The sequence below is a fragment of the Pseudorasbora parva genome, chromosome 18, assembly GCF_024679245.1.
Source record: "Pseudorasbora parva isolate DD20220531a chromosome 18, ASM2467924v1, whole genome shotgun sequence".
Taxonomy (NCBI): domain Eukaryota; kingdom Metazoa; phylum Chordata; class Actinopteri; order Cypriniformes; family Gobionidae; genus Pseudorasbora; species Pseudorasbora parva.
In genome coordinates this window covers 25,263,021-25,286,850 of record NC_090189.1, presented here as the reverse complement: position 1 = coordinate 25,286,850, position 23,830 = coordinate 25,263,021, and the positions used below count along the sequence as shown (strand labels likewise).

The 23,830-nt window shown below is 38.4% G+C and overlaps 1 long non-coding RNA gene across 1 annotated transcript; it reads right to left on the bottom strand.

The window, feature by feature from the left end:
• Nucleotides 1–10,837: 10,837 nt before the first annotated feature.
• Nucleotides 10,838–23,736, bottom strand: LOC137046567 (uncharacterized). Its single transcript, XR_010899003.1, has 3 exons — nt 23,618–23,736; nt 22,855–22,920; nt 10,838–12,252 (listed from the first exon to the last, which is right to left on the bottom strand). It is a non-coding gene; the product is annotated as an uncharacterized lncRNA (long non-coding RNA).
• Between the last annotated feature and the right edge of the window lie 94 nt (nt 23,737–23,830).

Genomic DNA, 23,830 nt, shown 5'->3' with positions numbered 1-23,830 from the left:
TATATTTCATTTAGATTCATCGATAGACACATTGTATATCATTTACACAAGGTAATATGTATGCTTTGACTTGAAGTTTCAGGTGCAACTGGGCAAGTCCCAGTTAAAGGTCGGATAATCATCTCTGAGGACCGTGTAATCTCTTAGGGCATCACACCAACATTTGCAATGGGGCTTGCTGCTGTATTTGCAACTACATTCAACCTTCAGTTTCAAGATGAGGGACCCTGCACTCTGGAATTCATTTAGAGGTAAAAACTCTTCATTACTTGTCATCATTATATGGATATATACAATTAAATTAATTTGTTTGTATTTTTTTCCGCATAAAATGGTATTAGTACTGTACATTTCAAGCCACACACATGGTATTTTGCTTGACTATACAGGCTTTATATACTAAATTGTAATAATTAAAAATATATATGTATGTATATAATTTTTTTAACTAAATATCCAAATAAATGTAATTACTAAACTAAATTAACTATAATAAACTAAATTACTGATCTGCCCACATTGTCACTATATGATATTTGAAATGAGCTGATGACATCACTTTTTTTCTCCAGAGTGGCTGTACAGCCGAATCAAATTCTGTTGCATTATTTTCATGTTTAACACTGTGTAACTGCTTTGAAATAATCTGCATCGTAAAAAGCGCTATAGAAATAAAGTCGACTTGACTTTAATATAATTTAATTTGATGTCACTTTTATATGTCATTCAAGTCCACTCTATTTGTGCAATGAAGAAAGACAAAAAACAAAACAATTCATTGCATTTAACTGAAAGCATGTTGTTGCAACACTCTGATCTTAGACTATTTTGATTTCAGGTGCTTTGTTGGTATAAATCCAGAGAAAGGGACAAAGGCCAAAAGGGGCAAGGTTGTCTCCAAGAAGAACGGTATGATCGTCCAGAAGAAGTCTTTTGAGACGTCGCCATGCTACTGAAGAATCTCCTTGACTTTCAATGGAACTTTGATATAAACCGGTGAGCTCTTTAATCTCGCTCTCTTTGTTTTGACAGTCTGGCATTACCACATTAAACCACAAGAGAACTGGTATTATTAACTTTTGTAAGCATTAGCTTGGAGTGTATACTGTACGTTCGTGATTTTACAGTTTATTTATTATTATGATTGTTTGTTGTTGTTTGACAGTGACAACACTGGAATAATACTGCAGAGAGGAACAGCGGCTACCAAAGTGATGGACATCTCTCCTGGATCCATATAAACTAAGATGTAAATACACAAGCTACCTCAAATGACTACTTTAAGCGGTAAAAATACAAGCCTACCTCACAGGACAATTTAAAGAGTAACCTGAAATGAAATAAACCCTAAAATGTTTTAATTGATGCATATTATTGATGCCTACTCTCAAAATGTTGTACTGTACTTTGTAGGTCTTCAAACTTATGTGTTAAATTAAACTAGGTTTTAATTAACTAGGTTTTTCCCTTCATGTTTGGTAAGGGTTAGGGGCAGTCTCTGAGCAATTTAAAGGGTTAGTTCACACAACAATGAAAATTAGCCCATGATTTCCTACCCTCAAGTCATCCTATGTGTATATGACATTATTTTTTTAGACGAATACAGTCAGAGTTATATTAATAAATGTCCTAGCTCTTCCAAGCTTTATAACGGCATTGTTGTTCTGTTTTTTTAAGTCCATAAAAGTGCACATATACATCATATAACTGCTCCACACGGCTCCGGCGGATTAAAAAGGGCCTTCTGAAGTGAATTATTGCGTTTGTGTCAGAAAAATATCCATATTTAAAATTTTATAAAGTAAATTATCTAGCTTCAGGCTAATCACCGTTCTTATTCAGCTTATGAAAAAAGTGTAGCGCCTCTCGCAGTACAAAACGCTTACACTACGTCTGACATTGTACACCAGTTACGCACGCATTTTGAAATAAAAAGAAGAATCTAAAAGAAGAATGTCATATATACTGACTTGAAGGTTAGTAAATCATGGGCTGGGTGAACTAACTCTTCAAGTTTATTGCCATAGTCTAAAACAGATACTACTAGGCTCTTTTTGCTACTAGAAATCTCGTAGAAATGCCCAACAGGATTTTGTTTTATGTTATTTTTTTCCATTTTTTGTATTCATGCTAAAATTGACATTGCTCTTTGGAATAAAGGTATTTGATTTTGAAGTTATTGCTTATTTTCCATAATATTCACAATAATGCATATCTTAAGCAATTGCCTATAGCCCTGAGAATACTGAAGTTAATTGCAATTAATATTGATTGCAACGAAGACTGATATTTTAGGAAACTGCTAAATTTATTGTGTTTCTAATACAGTAAAAAATAAAAAACTTCTTTAAAAAATGCAACATATTTCTGTGATTATTTGAAAATTATAATATATATTTATATATTGAAAATATATTGTTTAGGTTGTTACTTTAATTCTCACAGTTTACTGTATTAGAGTGTGAAATCTGTGAAATCATTTAACAGTGTGACTACAGACATATACAGCATTTCTGGTTTACAGACTACTACTGTAAAGTCATTTTACATATGAATACCGTAAAAATAACGGTATACTGCTGGCGTCTCTGCTGCCAGCTCTTTACTGTAAATGATAAAAATACAGAAATATACCGTTTTTCTAGTTTACAGACTACTACCGTAAAATTATTTTACATATGAATACCGTAAAAATAACGGTATACTGCTGGCGTCTCTGCTGCCAGCTCTTTACTGTAAATTATAAAAATACAGAAATATACCGTTTTTCTAGTTTACAGACTACTACCGTAAAATTATTTTACATATGAATACCGTAAAAATAACGGTATACTGCTGGCGTCTCTGCTGCCAGCTCTTTACTGTTATTTTACAGGGAAATTTTTTACAGTGTAATTATAGCATTATATAACCTATATATATATATATCCTAGTTATAGCATCCGTTAGCGTTCCCATTCATTTCAATGGCAGTTGACATTTATGCATTTGACATGATTTGAAAGGTACACGGTACTTTGAAGGTATAGTACATGCATTCAGGAGGACATCCCAGACAGCGACACAGTGTCGTCCCAGATCTGGTGCACATCTGGTACGTATTGAATTCACATGTACCAGATGTGGCCCGGATCTGGGCCAACACTATGTTGCTGTCTGGGATGTTTCATATGTACTCAGTTACACAAACTTTTTTTTTTTGGATCCAGAGCCATTTTGAACGATTAATTCAATACTAAACCTTGTTTCAGCACATTTCATGTTCAAATTTGTCCCCCCCAAAAAAGGTCACTGGTGAAACCTTTAGTATAGTATAATTAATTGAATGTTACTAACAAAGAGGAAAGAAAAAAGCTAGAATAAATGGCTACTTTTGAATAGCTGTCAATGTAGAATGTTTTGTTGTATTGTGTGTCCTACTAAAAACGAAAAAGAAAAGGGTCTTACTTGTCTTAGATTGCATTCTGGCTTGGCGAGTCAATCTGGTTTAGAGGTCATCAAGCTGGTCTCAGCCAGAACAGCTGAAAGGTGCTCAAAACCTCTAAAAAGAGACCAGCAAACAAGCTTAGGCTAGTTTATGATTCTTTTTTTTTTAGTTATGACATCTACCAGCACAGCCAAGAGATGAAGCTAATAAGCCAAACTTGGTCCCTTGTGGTGTTGAGTATCAAAGTCCCTTTCAAGAGAAAGTCTGTTAACTCATCGCCCATATTTGCAACGGCTCCGGGCAGCTATTTTGAACGTCCAAGACCAAATACTACCTCCTTGAAAGGGGGAATCCTGAATACCGTCCCATTAATGTCGTTTCTTATGCTCAAATAGAGTTAAAAAAGCTAATTTTTTAGGCTAGACCAGCTAAGTGCATGTCTCAGAACACTGACTGTTTCCATAGCTAGCGGAGCTTCGACCGGCAGCTGCAGTGACGAGATGACTTAACTAATCGGCAAATGGCTCTTCCATTTAGAAGGTGGGAGATATTACGCTTTATTGCACTTTTCCCCATTCATTAGTAATATGAGAGCACTGTCTTTGCATATCTAAAGTCTTTGGGGCAAGTCAGTTAACTTGGGGGGGCATGTTCTTTTCTATTTTTCTATAGCTTCATCTGCATAAATGTTGCCTCTAGCTCAAATAATGCAAAAAACAAAACAAAAACAAAAACATTTTTTCAGGTTGATCCAGCTAAAATGTACATGTGCTCTAGAACAAAATATAGACAATGCTTTTACAAATTAAAGGGTTAGTTCACCCAAAAATAAAAATTCTGTCATTTTTTCACTTTTATGCCATCCCAAACCCCCAAGACTTTTGTTCATCTTCGAAACACAAATGAGGATATTTTAATTAAATCTGAGAGATTTCTGTCCCTCCATTTTAAGCCTACACAACTACCACAAAAAGTGAATAAGGAGAACAGAAAACAAATCCATATGAATAAAGCGGTTTAGTCCAAATTTTCTGAATAGACACGATCACTTTATGATGAACTGATTGAATGTGTTACGCAATATGTTTGAGCCAGGCTTGTACAAAATTCAGAATTTCAGAATTGGCCTCCATTCAACTCATGAATTGGAATGTGAATTGAATTGACTCCGCCCCACAGGAAGTTGAATTTGAATGACAGGAAGTAGAATTAAATTCATGACAGTTCAAAGAAATTCCACAGTCACACAGCAGAACGAATGTGCTGAGTCTCACATACATTCAGTGTTAGGAAGGTTACTTTGCAAATTTAATTGCTTAATGTTATAAGTTACCCATAATAAATGTGGTTTGGATTACTTTATCAATGCAATTTCCTTTTAATATGATTATTAACTGAATTACACATTTATCTCAGTAATACAACAATTACATTAATTTTGTAATTTAATAAAACAATTTCATTGCACGCATCTATACGGTAAAAATATTACACAGGATATACTTTAAAAAAATGATGGTAACAATATTACATAATATTTAAGCAGTTTTTATGATATATATATATATATATATATATATATATACTCTTATATATATATATATATATATATATACTCTTATATATATATATATATATATATATATATATATATATATATATATATATATATATATATATATATATATATACTCTTATATATATATATATATATATATATATATATATATATATATATATATATATATATATATATATATATATATATATATATATATATATGTATATAAGAGTAAATGGAAATGACCTGTTTATATTTGACTTTCAGTTGTTATTCAATTAATAGTATGTTTGATGCTGGCACAACACTGAAAACCTTAATAAGTTGATTGAACGCAATTGATTTGAGTAAAGGCGTTCCCTCAATTCAATTGAGTAATGGAGTCTCCCAAAACTTGTATATTTAAGTTCACCAAACTGGGTACACCAGAAGTTCAGTACACCATGCTGGGTACAACCAATCAAAACTTCAGCATGCATTGCAGCATGAATAAATTATACATCTGAATTGTGACACCTTTTCTTTGATTCCTACTATTTGCTTTTACTTTTGCTCTTTTGTTCTGATGTTTTTGTAGCTTGTTTTATGTTCAGAGTTGATCTGTTCATCGAATTAAAAAAAACATTTTTTTTATTGTCACCATTATAGAGATTCATACACGGATTCTTGATGTATGTGCATGTCTAACTAATGCCGTAGATTGAAACATTTTGTGCACAAAAAATAAAATCATAAATTATTCAATTACCACAAGAGTAAAGAATTTCATGGATATTTTTATTTATATTTCAAAACTATTAATAACTGCTTTGACAACCAAAGCATTAGACTCTGCATGAGATCAGCGATTCTGCCAATACAAAATGATGTTATCATCGTCAATGATTAAACAACATCACTTGATGATATTTTCTCTTGACTTTTTGTGTTCCTACTCAAATGTGTTTCACAAAACAGCCAGAGAAACATTATATTATAATATTATACAGTCAAGGGTCAAGAGCCCGACTATAGCAAACACTTATCTCCATCATGGTGACTTCCAACGAAACTAGTTAAACTAGTTACTATTGTCATTAAAACAGAAATAAAGTCAGTCTGGTTAGTTATAAGTTCGTTCACATATTATTATTATGTTTAGTAACTTACAAATTTTTACTTACCGATTTTAAGATTGCACACAATTAAAAAGTCTACATCTTAATTTGAAACAGCAACAGAAAAGGACCGCCTTTTGTAAATGTCCTCAATCAGTGAATCAGTTCTTGTTGCCAGACAGAACTCCTTGAATGGCCAATCACATCAAAGCAAGACCAGAGCGAGCTATTTGAATTAATTATGATTTTGAGTTCATTCAACTTGAAATCTTAAGTTTATGTATTTTGTAGGTTAATAAGTTATACTAACTTATATTTTTGAGTTTTTGGACTAATCTAGTAATATTAAGTAAAGACAACATTAGGGTTAACATTGAAGTAGAAACAAACTTGGTATTGCACTAGCATTAGCAAAGTTATTGCTCATTAAACAAAGCAACATTCTTGGTAAATGGACTGCATTCATAATAATAATAAGTTATTCACATCACAACCTAACCATAAGCTCTACTCTTCTGCATAATGGTCACGGTCAAAACTTTAACATAACAGAAATACTTTCAAATGTCAAACATAAATGAACATTATACATTAACAGATGTTTCCCTTCACTCAAAAACACATTAAACAACAATTCATTTCAATATTAATCTCCATATGCAAAGCATGCTGGGAACTAACAATGGTGTCTCTAAATAAAACTGCATAATTGAGCTAATTCTAAGCCTCAAAATTGCTAACATTTCCTTAAAAAATAGGAAAGTGTATCTCTTGGTTTTATTTCTGTACAACACCGAACCACAATTTTTAAAAGAAAAAAACACACACTATTTTTAATTATCACCTTCATTTTTTTTTTTGTGGAAATTACAAGACCCATGATTCATTTTTTATAGTGTCACTCCTCAACCCTGCATAATTTTGTTCTAAAATACAGATAATGATACATTTAAATAAATTAACCCCTCAATGTTTTTTAGATAGTTTTGTTCCAATGTTATTTTAATTTCAAAGTAATAAAATTAAGTTGTTAGTGCATACAACAACTAATATGCATCTAATTCTCAATCGCTCCTCAAATGTTTTCTCATTGAGTCTGCAGTGTTCTGCTCTGAAGATCTTTCCTGCAACACCAAAGATTCTCTCAACAGGCGCAGAGCTGCTATGGCAAGATGGACATGTATATGAATTTCTTTGAATTTTTCTTGAATTTCAATTTAGCTGGCTTTAATTCAAATTCAGATTGTAATTCTAGATCCTGTTTTTGACAACAACTCAAATTAAATTCAAAAGCAAGAATTGAATTGAATTTTAGGAGTCATTCTCAATTCAATTCTGAATTGTGCACAAGCCTGGTTTGAGCTTCCGCAAGAACCAATGAGGTTCATTCTCACGTTACATAAAACGTTTGAGCTTCCGCAAGAACTAATGAGGTTCATTCTCATGTGTTACGTAAAACATTTGAGCTTCCGCAAGAACCAAAGAGATTCATTCTCATGTTACACAGCACCTTTGAGCTTCAGCAATAACCAATGAGATTCATTCTCATGTGTTACGTAAAACGTTTGAGCTTCAGCAAGAACCAATGAGGTTAGTTTTTGCACTTCTAGCAAGTGATTTGCTCTTGTTAATGATAGGCAGTACTTCCTGTTCTACAATCGCCGTATGAAACATGCAATTTCATCCATTTGTTTGTTTCATAGTTTGGATAGTTGGGTTGCGATTGGTGGTAAAGTAGGTTATCATTGGATGTTGCAGTGGTGTTACAGTGCATGTAGAAGTATAGAGCTGAAGGTGAGCATGTGGTTGCTCATGAAGCGGTAGATGCTTCAGCAAGGTTGGAGGCTTCTAGGAAGGTTCTTCGAGCATATTGTGGGCATTCATGATATGTCAGTGAGGTTGTGGTGGGTAAACTAGTACTGGACATTTTGGTGGATATTGAGGTAGGGTTAATCACGCTGCTGTGGAGTGGAAGGTCAGGGTGCCGAGCAGACCTGTCACAGTGGGAGAATCCTAGAATCTTATCACCGCCACACAGACATGCAACTGCGCTGATCTGCTCACCCTCACGGCCAACACGCGTGTGCCCTTCCCCCAGCCCAACGCTTGCTTCCTCACGACGGCCTGAGCCAAGACAACAGCGACAGCCAGCAGAGCCCAATAACCCTGCTGGACTGCTTTGCTGGAGACGTTAAGCGCTACATACAGGCAAACAAGAACGGGCAGAATATCAAAGCCTAATGCATAATCGGTAATTGATTCCAAGATCACCAGTGTAAATTGGATAATTTCATGTACACAACGCTTTCTAACACTTCTGAAGGTGCTATATATCTAAGATATTATCTCAAATGTGAAAGTTGCTGCATCACCAGCAGCACCAAAAAATGAAATAAACATATAAATGGTTTACTTATCTCTGCATATTATAATCTGGGATAAAAGAAAGTATATTAACTTAACTGAACCAAACCAAAATATGTTAATTTCTTCTATAATACATTACAATGCAGTTCATATATTAATTAAATGTATTGTTGGAATTTGTTATTAATATATATATTTTAATTTTGTATTTGAAGGCAAATTTGAAGGCAACCTGGTAACTTAATTTTTAATTTTTTTTTGTACCCTTCTTAGCCCTCTGATTGAAAGCTCTGTTACAAGGGGTGTGTCTGCTATGAGACTTCAGTGTAAACGCCCACTGCTGTGATTGGCTAGTATCCTGCATATGAAATAGCTAAGTATTACATGTGGAATTTTCTTGAAAACTTTTAGCACATTTTTCCTATTTCAGTTCTCAATGTTATAGTGTTGATTATAGCATTATATTTAGATGTATGGCATTATATTAAGATCAAGACAGGTAGCAGTGATGAGCATTAGCCGATCACAGACATGCTGAGCACAAGAATGCAGAGATTTTGTCATTTGTCAATGGATGCTTTCATTAAAACTAACAGTGCGAACACAATGTAAATAAAAGATTCGTTGACTATACTGGGAGTTTTGCCGAAAGTGATTGACAGCGCTAGCGATTGTACAGGGAGCGTTCTTGGATAACTTTCTATGTATATTTTAATCACAGTTTAAATAACAGATTATTTCATCCTACTGAGAGAAACATTGTGATGTTGAATGATTAGTCACTGGCTTGATTTAATGACACATAAACGGCAATAAACAAAGAACATCTGACTGTACATGAATCATTACCTGTCAGAAATCACGTATATAATATATACATATCAAACAATCCCCAACAAAGCAATAGTGACATTAAAAACGTTTTTACTCACATAAGTGTGTTGCGCAGTTCCTGTCGGATCCATTTTAGAAGGCACTGCATAATTTCTCTTTGCAAATACAGCGTCAGAAGGTTATGCAGCTATTGTGTTTTTCTACAACCTGGCACTGCACAACATTTTGCCTTCTTCAGAGGCATGTTTATCACTTAGTTTCTCGAGCCAGTGTTAGTGTCCCGTATGTTACCTATATGTGTCATGCACAAATCAGTGGGTAGGGCTGGAGTGTGTCTCTTATATGTCAAAAGCTCAATGGAAATTTGATTTCTCAATTCATGATCCCTTTAAGATTAAACTCACTAAACTAACCCCCCCCCCCCCCGGAAAACCATAACAGAATATAATTTTGCTTATCAAATAAAGATATTTGTATTAGAAAATAGGACAAATGCTGAAAGAGAAAATCCCTTTTTGCATTCAGAAGAGCACTTTTCTAAAAATGGCAGATGCCAATTAGATTTTAGGAAAAACTCCCTTATTGACCCAAAAATTATCCAAAAAGTGGAAGCCAACACAAAAGTGACACAGACCACTGTGATTATTAGATTGAACATTTACTCGCCATCTGTAACCGAATTAGGGTGCAGATCTCAGCAGCGACCTTACCCCGGTTTTTCTCCTCAGGGTGTGGAAGAGTGAGAGGAAGAGAGGCTCCAGCGCTGTGGGAGGCAGAACGCCTGAGGGCCTGTGGCTGAGGGTGAGGCGTGAATGAGCAAACCCGATGAGCTGCTGCAGTGGAGGAAGACACGTCACCAACGCTGTGGATATCTCCACCTTAACCATTGTACATAACAATACACCTCCCTCCTAACCATAACACACAATATCTGCCAGCTGTTTTATAAATTGGAGAGTTTCTCCTTGAAACACAGAACCAGAATATGTTCACATCTTAGGTGAGCTGACAGATGTCCCCTCAGACAGGTACCTGTCTCGTAAACAATGACAGGTAGGCACTGTTTTATTACGGTACATGCATGAGTTGTGTATTGCCTAGGGTGCATATGGTATATATATATATATATATATATATATATATATATATATATATATATATATATATATATATATATATATATATATATATATGTACATACTATAAGGGCACATGACACTGTAGAGTATGAATTTTCAATAAAATATGATTGACACATTTCTACCCAACTGCTCTGTAAGGAATACTAGCATGATTTGAAAACGAAGAACATTGCAGTGAATAACATTGCATGACAATTCATCCACTATTATTCATTAACATTAAAATATGTGAAATCATTTATCTATTTATAATCAGACCTTTTCTAATTAGTTTACCTCATATTAATGATACGATGGCCAATTGAGCTAATTTCATTTTCATTATCTTTTTACATAATAGCCAATCATGCTAAAAATGCATGGATATTTTAAGAGTAAATATACATTTGTACGATTGTATAACATTTATGCTGCATCCTTTTTAATTGTTGTAGTATAACTGTTGACATATCCCAAAAAAGCAGACAAGATGTTTCTGCATATCAGTGTTAGTTGCAAATTAAAATATATCCATTACACACTAATTAACTTTGTAGAAGCACTCGTACAGAACATAGATGCCAGTTTGTTTTTAATTGCAATAGCAGATAAATAAGGAAAAAGTGAGACCTCTCTCTCTTTCCCTGTCACTTTCCAACTCTGTTTTTTTTTTCATTTCTCAAGCATAGAGCTTGCATTAACAGAATCTCGGATAAATGCAACTTGAGAATCTCAGTTAAATAAATGGTACCTCTCACGCGCTCACACTCTCCCACCATCAACCCCCCGACACACTCACACAACCACACACAAGTACACACAAGCGCACGCAAGCACACCCGCAGAAACAGATTAAGCTCAAATCAATGGCTGGAGCTGAAGCGGAGGAGAGATTTCACCCTGGCTTCTCGTTAAGGCCTGGCTGAGGCGCGGAGGCTCGGGGGAGTGTTATTACCAGGGTGATGGTTGATAAGACGCTCGTTCCTCCACGCCGCGTCCCGCGGGACAGATACATCGCGCAGCCATGGAAACCGTAAGGCTAGGTGTTATGCTATAATTGGGCCGGTGCTTTTAACAGCACAGCCACACAGCCAGGTATGCCAGCGTCTTCAAATGAGAAATTATACCATGGTGTGTGGAGGAAGAGGAAGAGGGAGCGAGAGAGTGAGCAAGCGGAAGCGTAAAAGCCTTGGACCTTCACCTTTTCTAATACCGCAGCCGCTCTCTCTCTCTCTCTCTCTCTCTCTCTCTCTCTCTCTCTCTCTCTCTCTCTCTCTCTCTCTCTCTCTGTCTGTGCGTCAGTAACTCTACATATAGCCGAGATAGTTGTCAGCTGGGATACATTTGAAGGAGTGGAATGTTTTTATGCTCCAATCAATAAGATTAGAACTTAAAAATATTTGAAGTGAGTTTAAAATCCTCTGTTAAAGTCACACTTAAAATCAATATTTATCCTAGGGAGGTGTTCGGTTATGACGTTAATTTGTAGGCCAACTCAGTGGGCAGGAGTCACGACTGTCAATATCTAGTGTGACATCGGCTGCATCTGAAAGCTTAGGGAGTTTTTTCGTTGCCCTTTCAGGCAATTCCAGGACCTGGAAAATCTTATCCAAAAAGTCAAGGATGAAGTGAGAGCATGGGGCTATACTTTAAGATCAAGTAAACAAAGCTAATGACAACAGCAGGCAACGGCACAGTCCATATTACAATCGGCAACGAAGAAATTGAGTCAGTGCAAGATTTCCTCTTCCTTGGATCCAAAATTGTCCGCAGAGGTGACTCGAGTCCAGACATCAGCGGAAGAATTGCACTGGGACGAAACGTGATGCAAGGAATGGCGAACATCTGGGAAAGGAAAGACATTACCATTACAACAAAGACCGGAATAATCACCCCAATAATTTCCAATCCTCATGTACGAAGTAAAAGCCGGATACTTGAGAAGGGGAATAGAAGGAAAATTGACGCCTTCGAACTGTGCTGGAGGCTTATGCTGCAAATGCCATGGACATCAAAGGTTACAAACAAGACAATCTTAGAGCGTGTTAAAACAAAGGTATCATTGGAGGGCAAAATTACTCAGCAGAGGCTCTCATACTTTGGTCATGTCATGCGAGCGAATTCCTTGGAAGCAACTTTAATGCTCGGCATACCAAGGCATGACCAAGACTTTGAGGGATTGAGACCAAGACCAAGGCAGGACGAGACCAAGTCAAGATCCACATTACCACTTAGGAAATTACTTATAACTTATAATAAATGACTTATAATAATTATAATTACACTATATAGAGCTGTTACCAAATTCAATTTAATTATTAACAACAAAATTCATCTTTGCGATCCAGAGATGACTCAGAAGATGCATCTGAATTGGTAAATTACGAATGCATAAATAATGATAAGGATAATGTTAAACACATTTTTTGCAGTCATGCTCAAATTTATAAATCCAGATCTTATACAAGAGCTTTTTGCAACAATATTCTTAATTTTGAGAGCACTTGCATTCATTTATGCTGACATTTTTGACATAATCCCTAATTAATTTCTGAATCGGCATAATAAATAAATCAAATTAGAAATAAGTTTTTGATTGCATCTGAAGCAGTACGTTTTACATCCAGTCACATTAATGATGTTAATAAATAAATCAGGTAATGCACTGGCAATTTAGTGATATCCCAGCAGTCGTGGTCTTGACCGAGACCGTCCAAAAATGGTCTTAAGACCGTTTTTTAGACCAAGACTTGTCTCGAGTACTACAACACTTGTTAAATCATCATTAGGCAATGCCTTGCAGGAAAAGTTTACTCATTAATGTACCTTACGAAAAGAGGCAATATAGCAAAATAAAGAAAGCTCTATCACAAAATCGAACGCACACGATTATGAGATATTATAGGCAGCGATGGACACATCTATTCTGCCTTCAAATATGATCAAATGAAGGTATCTACAGGATGTGACACGATCATAGGATTCAGACATGCCTTGTTGCCTTCCTTCCTTCATATATTGCCAGCCTTTCATCAGCTTTTGAGCACAGGAATTGTTCTCCGAAGGTGGCCAAAACTTGTTTTGAATGTTATTTTTACATGTATATAATTTAGTCATTTATTTATGTTAATGCATTCTTGAAAAATAACTGGTTAACACCACTGCACACAACAAGAATGTGAGTTTCTATGCTTGATAAATGAAATGTAATTAAGCGGGCAACTGTTAAAGTCGTTATGTTGCAATTTGTTAGCAACTTATGTTTTTGATGCACAGAACGGTTTCAAAATTCACGGCCACAGTGTGAGCCATGATGTCTCAGCTGCTCTCCACCGACTGCACAAACCAAAGGCATGACAGGAAATGATGTCACTTGTTTAACGTTTGCCTTGCTTTGGAGTGACCATTATAGTTTAGTTTTTCTAAAATGCATATAAGCAAACATGCATAGGCAAATATTAATTTGAACGGAGGTAATCCTTAATTAAATGAATGATAATTCAATTAAAAATTTGTCTTCAACAAATAACATTTATTTTTCAGAAATGTGCTAACACTCAAAAATGTATGTTTTTCATTACATTTTAAATTCATTCTAATAATATGTTTTTAATGACAAGCAACCTTTATGGCATTTATAGCTATGCGGATTATCCAACTAACATAACAAAACATACTCATGTGTTCTGTGTTGTTTACATAGACTTTGAAAGCTCCAGGAGGGACTTGCAGGGGATGAGCGGGGAGGTAGGTGCAGGCAGGGTGGAGAAATAGAGGAGAGCAGAGGAGAGGAGAGGAGAGGGGGAAGAGTTTCGACGGGCAGCCGCTCGCTCTGCAGGCGCTGTTGATTACGATCAATTTCCCTCGTATCGACGCACGCTCTGGCCCTGAGCGCTAGTCCCTCCTGCTTTTTACATGCTACGTGCTTTGTGTACCATGACACTTCTCTCTCTTCCTCCTCCTCGCTCACTCTTTCTCTCTTTCTTTCTCACCCTTCCTTGCCTTCAGTTCTTACCATCACGGCCTTTGGAGCGAGAAGCACCTATGACTCATACTGAATGGGAAGCTAGGAGGTCTCTTAGGACGGCAAAGTGTGAGCAACGCAATTAAAAACAAACAAACAAACAACAGCAGCCTGTCTCGAACATGCGTTTCCTGTTTTCCGAAATAAGTGCTAGGTTGTCGGGTGCAGCTCGGCAGCTGTTGGGATGCTGGGATGGCGTTGTCGGATTGGAGGCCGTGCACAAGCAGACGGACGGCGGGTAGCCGTAATGGAAGGGAAAAAAGTGCTCTTCTGCAAGAGTGAGACCGCAGGCAGGCAGAGTGCGAGAGGGCGCACCCCTCAACGCTCTATCTCTCTGCTCTTGGCAGCCTCCATCCAAATTAATTGCATCTCCGAGAGAACGAGAGATGGGAGAGAGAGCGAGAGAGAGAGAGAGGGTGAGCAAGATGGCCCTACCGCTAGGCTGGTATTGCTGTGGGGGAATCATTTAAAATTCTACCTCCCGTGTGGTTCCTGGTTTCCAGTTTAATGACCCCCACCCCTCTTGCTCTTACTATCCGCACCCCTCCCTCTGTTTTCCGTCTTTCCGTTTGCAGCCCTCACCTCTCTGGTTGCCTCGTTCCCCTGTCCGTTCTCTCTCTGCCTCTCAGGCATCTACAGACGGCTGCCGCAGTTCCACGTAACGCCCCGCTCACCAATTACCAATCTAACATCCTTCCCGTTCCCCCAGGGATTGCGACTCTACACCTGTTGTCACAGGCGACAAACGAACCCTTCCGCTGATTTCCGAGAGCCACGTGACCGACACAGCAGCGTGTTCAAGCGAGGTGGAAGCACAAAATCAACTTGATTTCTTTCCAGAATGATTTGAATCAAGCAGCGCCGAGGACAGAGAGAACATCGGGGGTTTTCTATATCAGGACGCCCCATGAATCCCCATTGACATTTACACAGAGTTTGGCAACCGCGTGACTCACCTGTGACTATATGGTATAGCGTGGAAAAGAGAGGAAAACAGGAGATAAGAAGAGAAGAGAGACCTAGAAGCAGGGGAGATGGGAACGGGGAGGTTGTTCGCTTTGGGTCGTGGCCCACCTTGACAGTCACCGGGGTCTGGGACCATCTGGCCTGCGTGTGTGTATGTACGTGTCCTGCCAGGTCTCTGGGCTCCTGTCACCTGCATCAGTGGAGGATAGCAGGAAGGAAGTGTTCTCATTCAGCCAAAAGAGAAAGCGAGAGAGAAACCGGGTTCTGAGCGCCAACCAATAAGACTAAGGACGCAACCCATTCCGTACAAAGGAAAAGCTTCTATTGCACACATATACAAGGTTAGCATGACTCTGTGCTCCAGCGTTTGCACGTATGAGGTTGTTTTCTATTTCATTCTGGTTGGGTGCGGTATGTTCTGGCTCCCCTGGTCTCTCCCCTGTTTGGTCAATAGCAGCGCACAGGCTGCGGATCGATGTGGGGTCAATAGCTCTCAGACGCCTGCCTCTTTGTGCCCGTGCTGATTTAGCTAGCGTCCAGCCCTCTTTCTTACAAACTAGTTTTTCCTTTATGAGCATCTCACTTAAATACGTCGGCAGCCTCAAATTAGAGACGCGGCAGTAAATCTGTGACGTCCGGAGCTTCGTTTGCTCCTCTCTGCCGTCTCTCTCTTTCTCTTTCTCTCTTTCTCTCTCTTTCTCTCTCTCTCTCTCTCTCTCTCTCTCTCGCCAAACACACCGTAAAAGCTCTGAAAGCATTGACTGCTGCCTGAATCTTCTTGCATCACAACACAAACTCTAACTTACCTCCCTTGTGATAATGTGTATGTGTGTGTGAAAGAGGGAGAGATTGTGTAAGTACTGTTAAGGGTGCTTAGAACCGATATATTCGCAAGATCTTATCTCTCATCTGTTTCTACTCTCCTTTCTTCACCTTTCCACACATCTGCGTCCAGGCCAAAGTTCTGCTCCACCACAAACCTGAGAGTCTGCTTTCACCGTTGGCTTATATTTCATAGCTATGTTGTTGTGGGCCACATGGATCAATGGTTAGGGAGTGTGTTTATGTTACACGGGGAGTCAGACAGTGAATCATTGATTGCAATGAAGGTAAATAAAATGTACGGATGGAGAACCTATAAATATATCTTGGATAGTTTTGCAAGTTTTTCGAATTCACAACTGAATACACCAGGTCAGACATGGATTTGTAGGGTGGCAGGTACTGGTCTAGTTGGCTGATTTCTAGTCAAACCTGGCTGGTAAAACTGGTTTCCCTTGCTGGTGCAGGTAATAACAATGAGTAACCTTACAGTCTACTTGTGGAGACAACCGCATCCCATCAATCTTTGCAAAGAGGACATATGTGTGTATTTTAACATTTTATTCTCAAGGTGTGATAAGTCACTAGCCATCGATTCAAATGCTGATTGATCTGTAAAAATCACACTTCATTGACATATTGGTCTGCGGCCATTTTGTGTTTGAGGTTACAACACCCTCCTCTCTTTATCTTTCTGACGCACAAATGCTCACATGCACAGGCTATTTGAAACACATAAAGAGACCTAAGTGTCCTCGTCCTGCGCGTCAATGTTCCAGATCTCGCTTCCCCTCCGAAGCTAGCGCCCTGATGGAGAGGCTCCTAGCGAGCGGAGCAGCATTATGGTAATTGTCATTACCGAGGCTGGAGCGGATGCGTGACTGACGCCATTAGAGAGAGTGCAATTACAGTAGGGTTTGGCGACCTTGCTGACTGGAGGAGGTCAGGGCTTCTCATTAGAGCGGCGTGGAAGGCAGCCCAGTGTCTCCAGCCTGCCAATCAATACCAGCGCTCCCCTGGCCTGAACTAATCACAGACCTGCCGCCCAGACCCACCCTCTCAAAGAGAGCCCTGGATGAGGAACGTTGATGATGTGATACACACACACACACACACACACACACACACACACACACACACACACACACACACATTGACGTTCACAGCTAAACATCCATGTATAGATCTGGTCAAAGAATCTGAGCGTCGGTTCTGATTTTCAAGGCTGGGCGTCGCTTGAAATTTGACACTGTGAGCCGTCCCTGAAACTAGAGCATGTTAGCTGAGATTGGTCACACAACATGTCTGCAATGCACTGGAGCGATCTATCTATCTATCTATCTATCTATCTATCTATCTATCTATCTATCTATCTATCTATCTATCTATCTATCTATCTATCTATCTATCTATCTATCTATCTATCTATCTCCCTATCTCTCTATCTCTCTATCTATCTATCTATCTATCTATCTATCTATCTATCTATCTATCTATCTATCTATCTATCTATCTATCTATCTATGATGTAGAATTATACAGCATCACCTGTATGCAACATACTGATGTAATGAGCAGTTACTGCAGTGTATGAGTAATGTTTGTTCGTACTAGAATATACTGAATAATCATGTGTTTAATCTAGTTTGTAGATTCTTATGCTCTGAGGTGAACGTGTGTGTGTGTGTGTGTGTGCGTGCGGGCAGGCAAGCTCTGAGTTAGTCGTCCTCAGAGACAGGGAACGAGAGGGGGTGGGTTGGTATTGTTGGGCCGGAGGGCTCCAGGCTCCAGCACATTTCCGCACCGTTCGCACTCCACTGCCTCAGTCACCAGCCGTGCCTATTAAATCAAGGGCCCCACTCTACAAAGACTGCCAATTATGCCCGGCCGAGCCGCCATTCTGCCTCTCTCCCTCTCTTTCTCTCTCTCCATTTCTCTATTTTCCCTTCCGCTGTTGCTTTTCTGGGTAAAAGCCCAATGTGGAAAACCTGATCCCATCTCCACCAGTTCCATTATACTCCGTTACTGGTGAAGTCGAGGTGAAAACATGTGAAATGGTGTAACTGGAGACATTATAAATGTCTTTAAGACAGCTGATTTGCTAGGGTGTCTGAGCCAATTCCCATGACCGATTCCTAAAGCTTAAAACAAAAAGTTTTGGAATAGTGTTTTCACATAATCCCCCCCTGTTCTAACTCTCAAAAGTCCACTAGCATTCACCCCAGATCACCCTTTATATGTCCATGTGTGAGATACATTTTAGGCTTGTGACGACTGATGGATAAGGAGCTGTACTATACCTGGATAAAGGTATTTGTTAGCATTCCCATTCATCACAATGAGTCAGTTTACACCTGCTATTAACATTCTTAGGTGATCCTATCAGAAGTGGTCAGTAGACCTTGCTCTTACCTGTAATTTACATGCATCTCAAATAAGTCTCCTGTGACCACTCTGCTCAGATTTTATTACATAAGCATGTTACCGCATGTTTCAAAGCACGAAGAAACAACTTTTATCTCATTGCTGCTTAGCTTATTACATGCTCATAGCCTGAAAAGCCAGACCCACATCAAGATGTTTGGTCAGGAAACTCACCATTGGCAGGGCTCAATCCGAGGGGCGGGATAAACGGTTGTCTTTCAAACTCCCTCTGCACGCGATAGGATAGTGCTACAACCAACCAGAGCAACGAAGGTGAAACAGAGCTTGTTGATAGATTAAACATTCGCCGTATCCGGTCGGCTAAACTACGAACACATCTTCCCTTCTTAAGAATGACTTCAGTGGTGTTCTTTGTTCTCTTCTCGGAGAAAAGCTTAACTCCAAGTCTTCCAGAGTCACGGTCAAAGCTGATTCGAAAGGCCGCCATTCGCCAGTTTCTGTGTTTACTAGAAGCACGCAAACGCAACTTGGCCGTCGTCATGGCCCCGCCCACCGACTCTATACATGATGTGATTGGCCCGGCAAGAGTTTGGCGTTTACAGCTCAGAAGGGTATTGAGAGTTGCTAGACGACACTCACGGGCAGATTAGATTTGCTGCCGCTAGGGTGCGTCTAGATTTCTAGGCTAATATGCTCATTATATATCAGGATAACACTAATATACCATAATGTATACATACTTACTTTAAATTATAATGGACTATCTCATTTTTTTTATCTCATTATTTCTTTTCTAGAAAAATATTTGATAACACTTTATTTAACAGTGTCCTTGTTACACGTTATATGTATTTATCATTGTAATAGTAAATTATGCATAATTACATGCAACTAACCCTCAAAGAAATCCTACCCCTATAGTACATGTACTTAATTAATATTAATTACTTAAAAAGATAATAACAAGGACACCTTAAAATAAAATGTAATATAAGACATTTTTTTATTAGTAGTGTCACATTTTAATCCACATTAACGATGCGTTAAATATCAGTTATGTAAAGATAAGGAATGAATACATTGATACTATTTTTGTAGCAATATTTGTGTCTTAAATGACAATATACTGCCTCTGTCCACCACATTAAATTAAGTAGATATTCATGCAGGGCTGGGAAATGTGTTTTACAGTTTTTGAGAAACTTTTAAACTGTAGCTTTGGAAGTTATGAACCTTATATTTTAACATACAGGTTACTTACTCTTTTGTAAAATCAAGGTAAATAACAAGTTGCTAACAGAAATTAGCTAACATTGAAGCTGTATAAGGAGAATCTTATAATGAAATAATGACGAACTGTAACATTTACAAAATGTTTTAAAAAGGACCTATTATGCCTTAATTTTGTTTTCTGGGGTCTACTAGAATATATTTTCATGGTTTAATGTTCAGAACAACACATTATTACAAATTTGCAGCACCTCTTTTCCTAATCTGTCAGTAACTGTTTAGTTGCTGTCTCTAAGATGCCCCTCCTTCTGAAAAGCACAACATGCTCTGATTGGTTGGCTGGACCAGTGTGTTGTGGAAACTCACCTTACCATAACAAGGAGTTTCAACACACACCTATGCAACCAGTCTTTGCCCTTGTTTGTCTTAGCTGGGAATTATTTAAATGAGGGATATTGTGACGTGTACATTACCAGAAGAAAACTCAAGAATGCAATCTAGGCATTTCAGGGAGATCTGAAACTCCGGTCAGATAATGGTGTCGTTGTTTGAAACTTGAAACTTCAGAAACATTTCTTACTGATATAGAAAACTTCCTTTGAGTTGGCGTTGTGCTTTCCTTTTTTCATGCTCAAACAGCAACATTACACACTAAAGAAAGTTGAAAATGTAAAAAAGCACAATAGGCCCTCTTTAAAAAAGAAAAAAAGATAAAGAAAACATGGACAGAAATGCTTTCAGAAATGCCTTTGAACAGGACATATTCCATAAAATATAATCAGAAATTGGCTATTTAAGGATTATGCATTTGATTATTACTGTAAAATGTAGTTAAAGACCCCTGTGGTGAAAATCAAGTTTTTAATGTTGTTTAATTCTCTATGTGTTGTTATGAATATGCTTTCAGACAAACCATGTGCAAATTCAGCAAAAGTCAGCACCATTGCTGCATATTTTCACCTTAAAACTGCAGTGAACCAAAGACTTGGTTTGAAATCGTTGGTGTTTCTGACATCACAAGCTACCTTGTACAATCACTTCAACGTGAGGGCAGGCTTTAGCACATCATCATTACTAGCAGGGGAGTCTCAAGAGAAGCTATACCGGTATAATTTTCTGTTGATATGGAATTATTTTTACATTTAGCAATATAACGGGTGAATCAGGTATGTTATGATGTTATGCCTTTCTCCACTGATGTTCAAAACGTTTCAAAGGATGCTGATTTTAAGAAGGCAGACTGAGACGCGAATGGGAACATGGTTTGTGTAAGATTAGCTACACATTATTGGCATAATTACCATTGTGTCCAACATTGTAAAAAGAGATACCTTTTTGTAGCATTTACTACAGTAACTTGAGTAAAAGTTGTGGAGGCAGGGCTCATTTGCATACTCATGGACTTGCAATGTATCTCACAAGTTTCGGCATGTTTTTTTTTTTAGTATGAGTCTATGTAAGGTCAACAAGGGCTTAATTTCCTTGTACGGGCACTTCTTCAGGAAGAGCGTGTGCGCACACTTCGATTAGAGCGAGAGAGCGAAAGCACCACGCCCAACAATGCATTTTGGTTAGCTTTATGGAAGTCGTTGCCTTCGATGTGCTGCACAGGTTACAGGACTTCACGAAATCAACAATGTAACGAAAGAAGCGTGTTTAGACAACCCTGTTCGGTTTTCGGCGGTGATTGTTTTATAAACAAGGCCCAGTTCAGCTCTGGATTTGCTAATCGTCTAATGCTTAAAGATGGAGCAGTCCCAACGGTAAAGGTTCATGGTCATGCGTTGTAACCGCAGGCGGTGAGTAAAACTGCTTCAAATGTCTGTCTTGTATTGTGGTTGTCTATCGGCGCGTAAGTGCACATGAAGTAAACAACATGATCACATATAGTTAATTTATCAATGGAGCATGCGATGAGCACTTTCCAAATCTACACCTTTAAAAAAACGGGAAAATAAAAAAATTATGACGATATAATGAAAGTAGAAATTAGTCATTTACACAAGTCACTAAGCAAATATTACAGTACATAACGTTACGACATAGAGACGTCCTGCTATATTCGTTGTTGCTGCTTCTCCTCTTCAATTTCAGCCTCTGGATTTGATTCTGGATAATAAATGTATGGCTGAATCTGATTGATTGCCATCGTTTATTTAGGACCACTTTTTTTCTTACGTTTTCTAAGTACGCTTTCAGATGCTCTCAAAGCAATAGCTGCAAGCGCTCATTACTTTTTAGCTCCGCCCACACGATATGCCTCCAGCCACTTGGTTTTATTCAGAAAGACTCGGTACAGTGAATCTTTTATAAATTTGAAATACTAAAGACTTTTCGGAGATATGAAGGATGCAATACTCTATAGGTACTCAAGATTGACATAAACTGTGTTTAACCCTCCCTTACAGGAATACAATTATTAACTACAGACTTTGCTACTTTTAGCTAGGTAATCCCTAGCACTGCTGTTTTAAGATTTCACTGCATTTATGCGTGTCTATGCCTGTATAGGCATGTATTTATAGGGAGGTGGCTGGTCCCTGACATGGTTGCCTTATGAAAGTGACCGCAGGCAAAGCTGTTGTTTTCTTCAACACCTTCTCCCTGTGGAAAACATGAGTCCTTAAGAGATTCAGATACCAGGCAAACTCCCTGACACAATCTCCCTACAATGTCTCCCATAAACTCTCGCTCAAAGATAACTTCCAAAGGCAGTAGACGAAAACCCAGTTAAAAGGAACATTTTTACATGAACCGTAGGTGATCTCGGAAACGAATCCATGCGATGATATTCTGTATTTCTCTCACTATACTGCTCTCTTTGCACAGAGGCATACATTTCACGGCTGCAGAGCTTTCCAAGTGTGCGTCTCTCTCTTCTCCTCTGCCTGCTGAGATACACAACTGAACCCCAATGGATAAGAGTGGTGAGATAGCGGAGCGGTGTCAGTGTGTGTGTGTGTGTGTTTGTGTGTGTGTGTGTGTGTGCCACACAACCAGGGTGACGGCCGCTTGTTTACCGGCCTCATTATGTCAGCTCGCTTCCTCAGAGGCTGTGGCAGGTCACGCCAAGGCCTTCTGTCCACCTACACACACACGCACGCACGCATACACACACACACACACACACACACACACACACACACACACACACACACACACACACACACACACACACACACACACACACACACACACACACAATCAAGTATTGCAGCAATGGGGTGAAGGACAATGCAAACAATTATTTGGGATTGGACATCTCAGACAGACCACTGAAGTGGCCAATACCATTGAGCCTTCATTAAAATATGTTCATAATCTTCATATCTTGTGCACTCGTACCACACAATCTTGTTAAGAGTTTTTACGAAACTGTGAATTTCTAAACGTTACAACATCTTCTAACATCCATGATTTAAGTAGTTGAGAATGTTCTTTGTACATTTGCATGTATCGCCAAATGCTAGTTCCCCTTTCTTTCCAATTATAGAGAGATACGCTTGCATTACCTGTCAGGACAGTTGGGGCAGCACCAATAATTGGGCCAGTACTGAAATTCCAAAAGTTGTCGGACTTGCAAAAAGCACATATAACTAATGTAAACTACTATTATTAAGTAGCTTAAAGTTAGCACATCAGTTCATTAAGGGATATTTTTCCCAAGCACAGTTCTATGTATAATGTAAACACATAATACACTGGGATAATAGGTGCTGGTGTTGTTAAATAGCATAGCGCATAGATCATAACGCAGGAAAGATGTGTGCGAATGTATGTTACCTGTGTGTGTTCTCCATCTCTGCAGTCCTCACATCCATAATCCCTTTTATTGAAATCCGTGTCACCTGCTGCCTGCGTAGTCCAGCACCCTGAAGCGCCAGCCGGCTGGCACTATGATGGGCTCTGTGATGAGAGAGAGTGAGAGAGATAGAGAGAGAGAGAGTGAGAGAGAAAGAAAGGAGATTATCAAGTCTTGCTTACATTGATTGGATT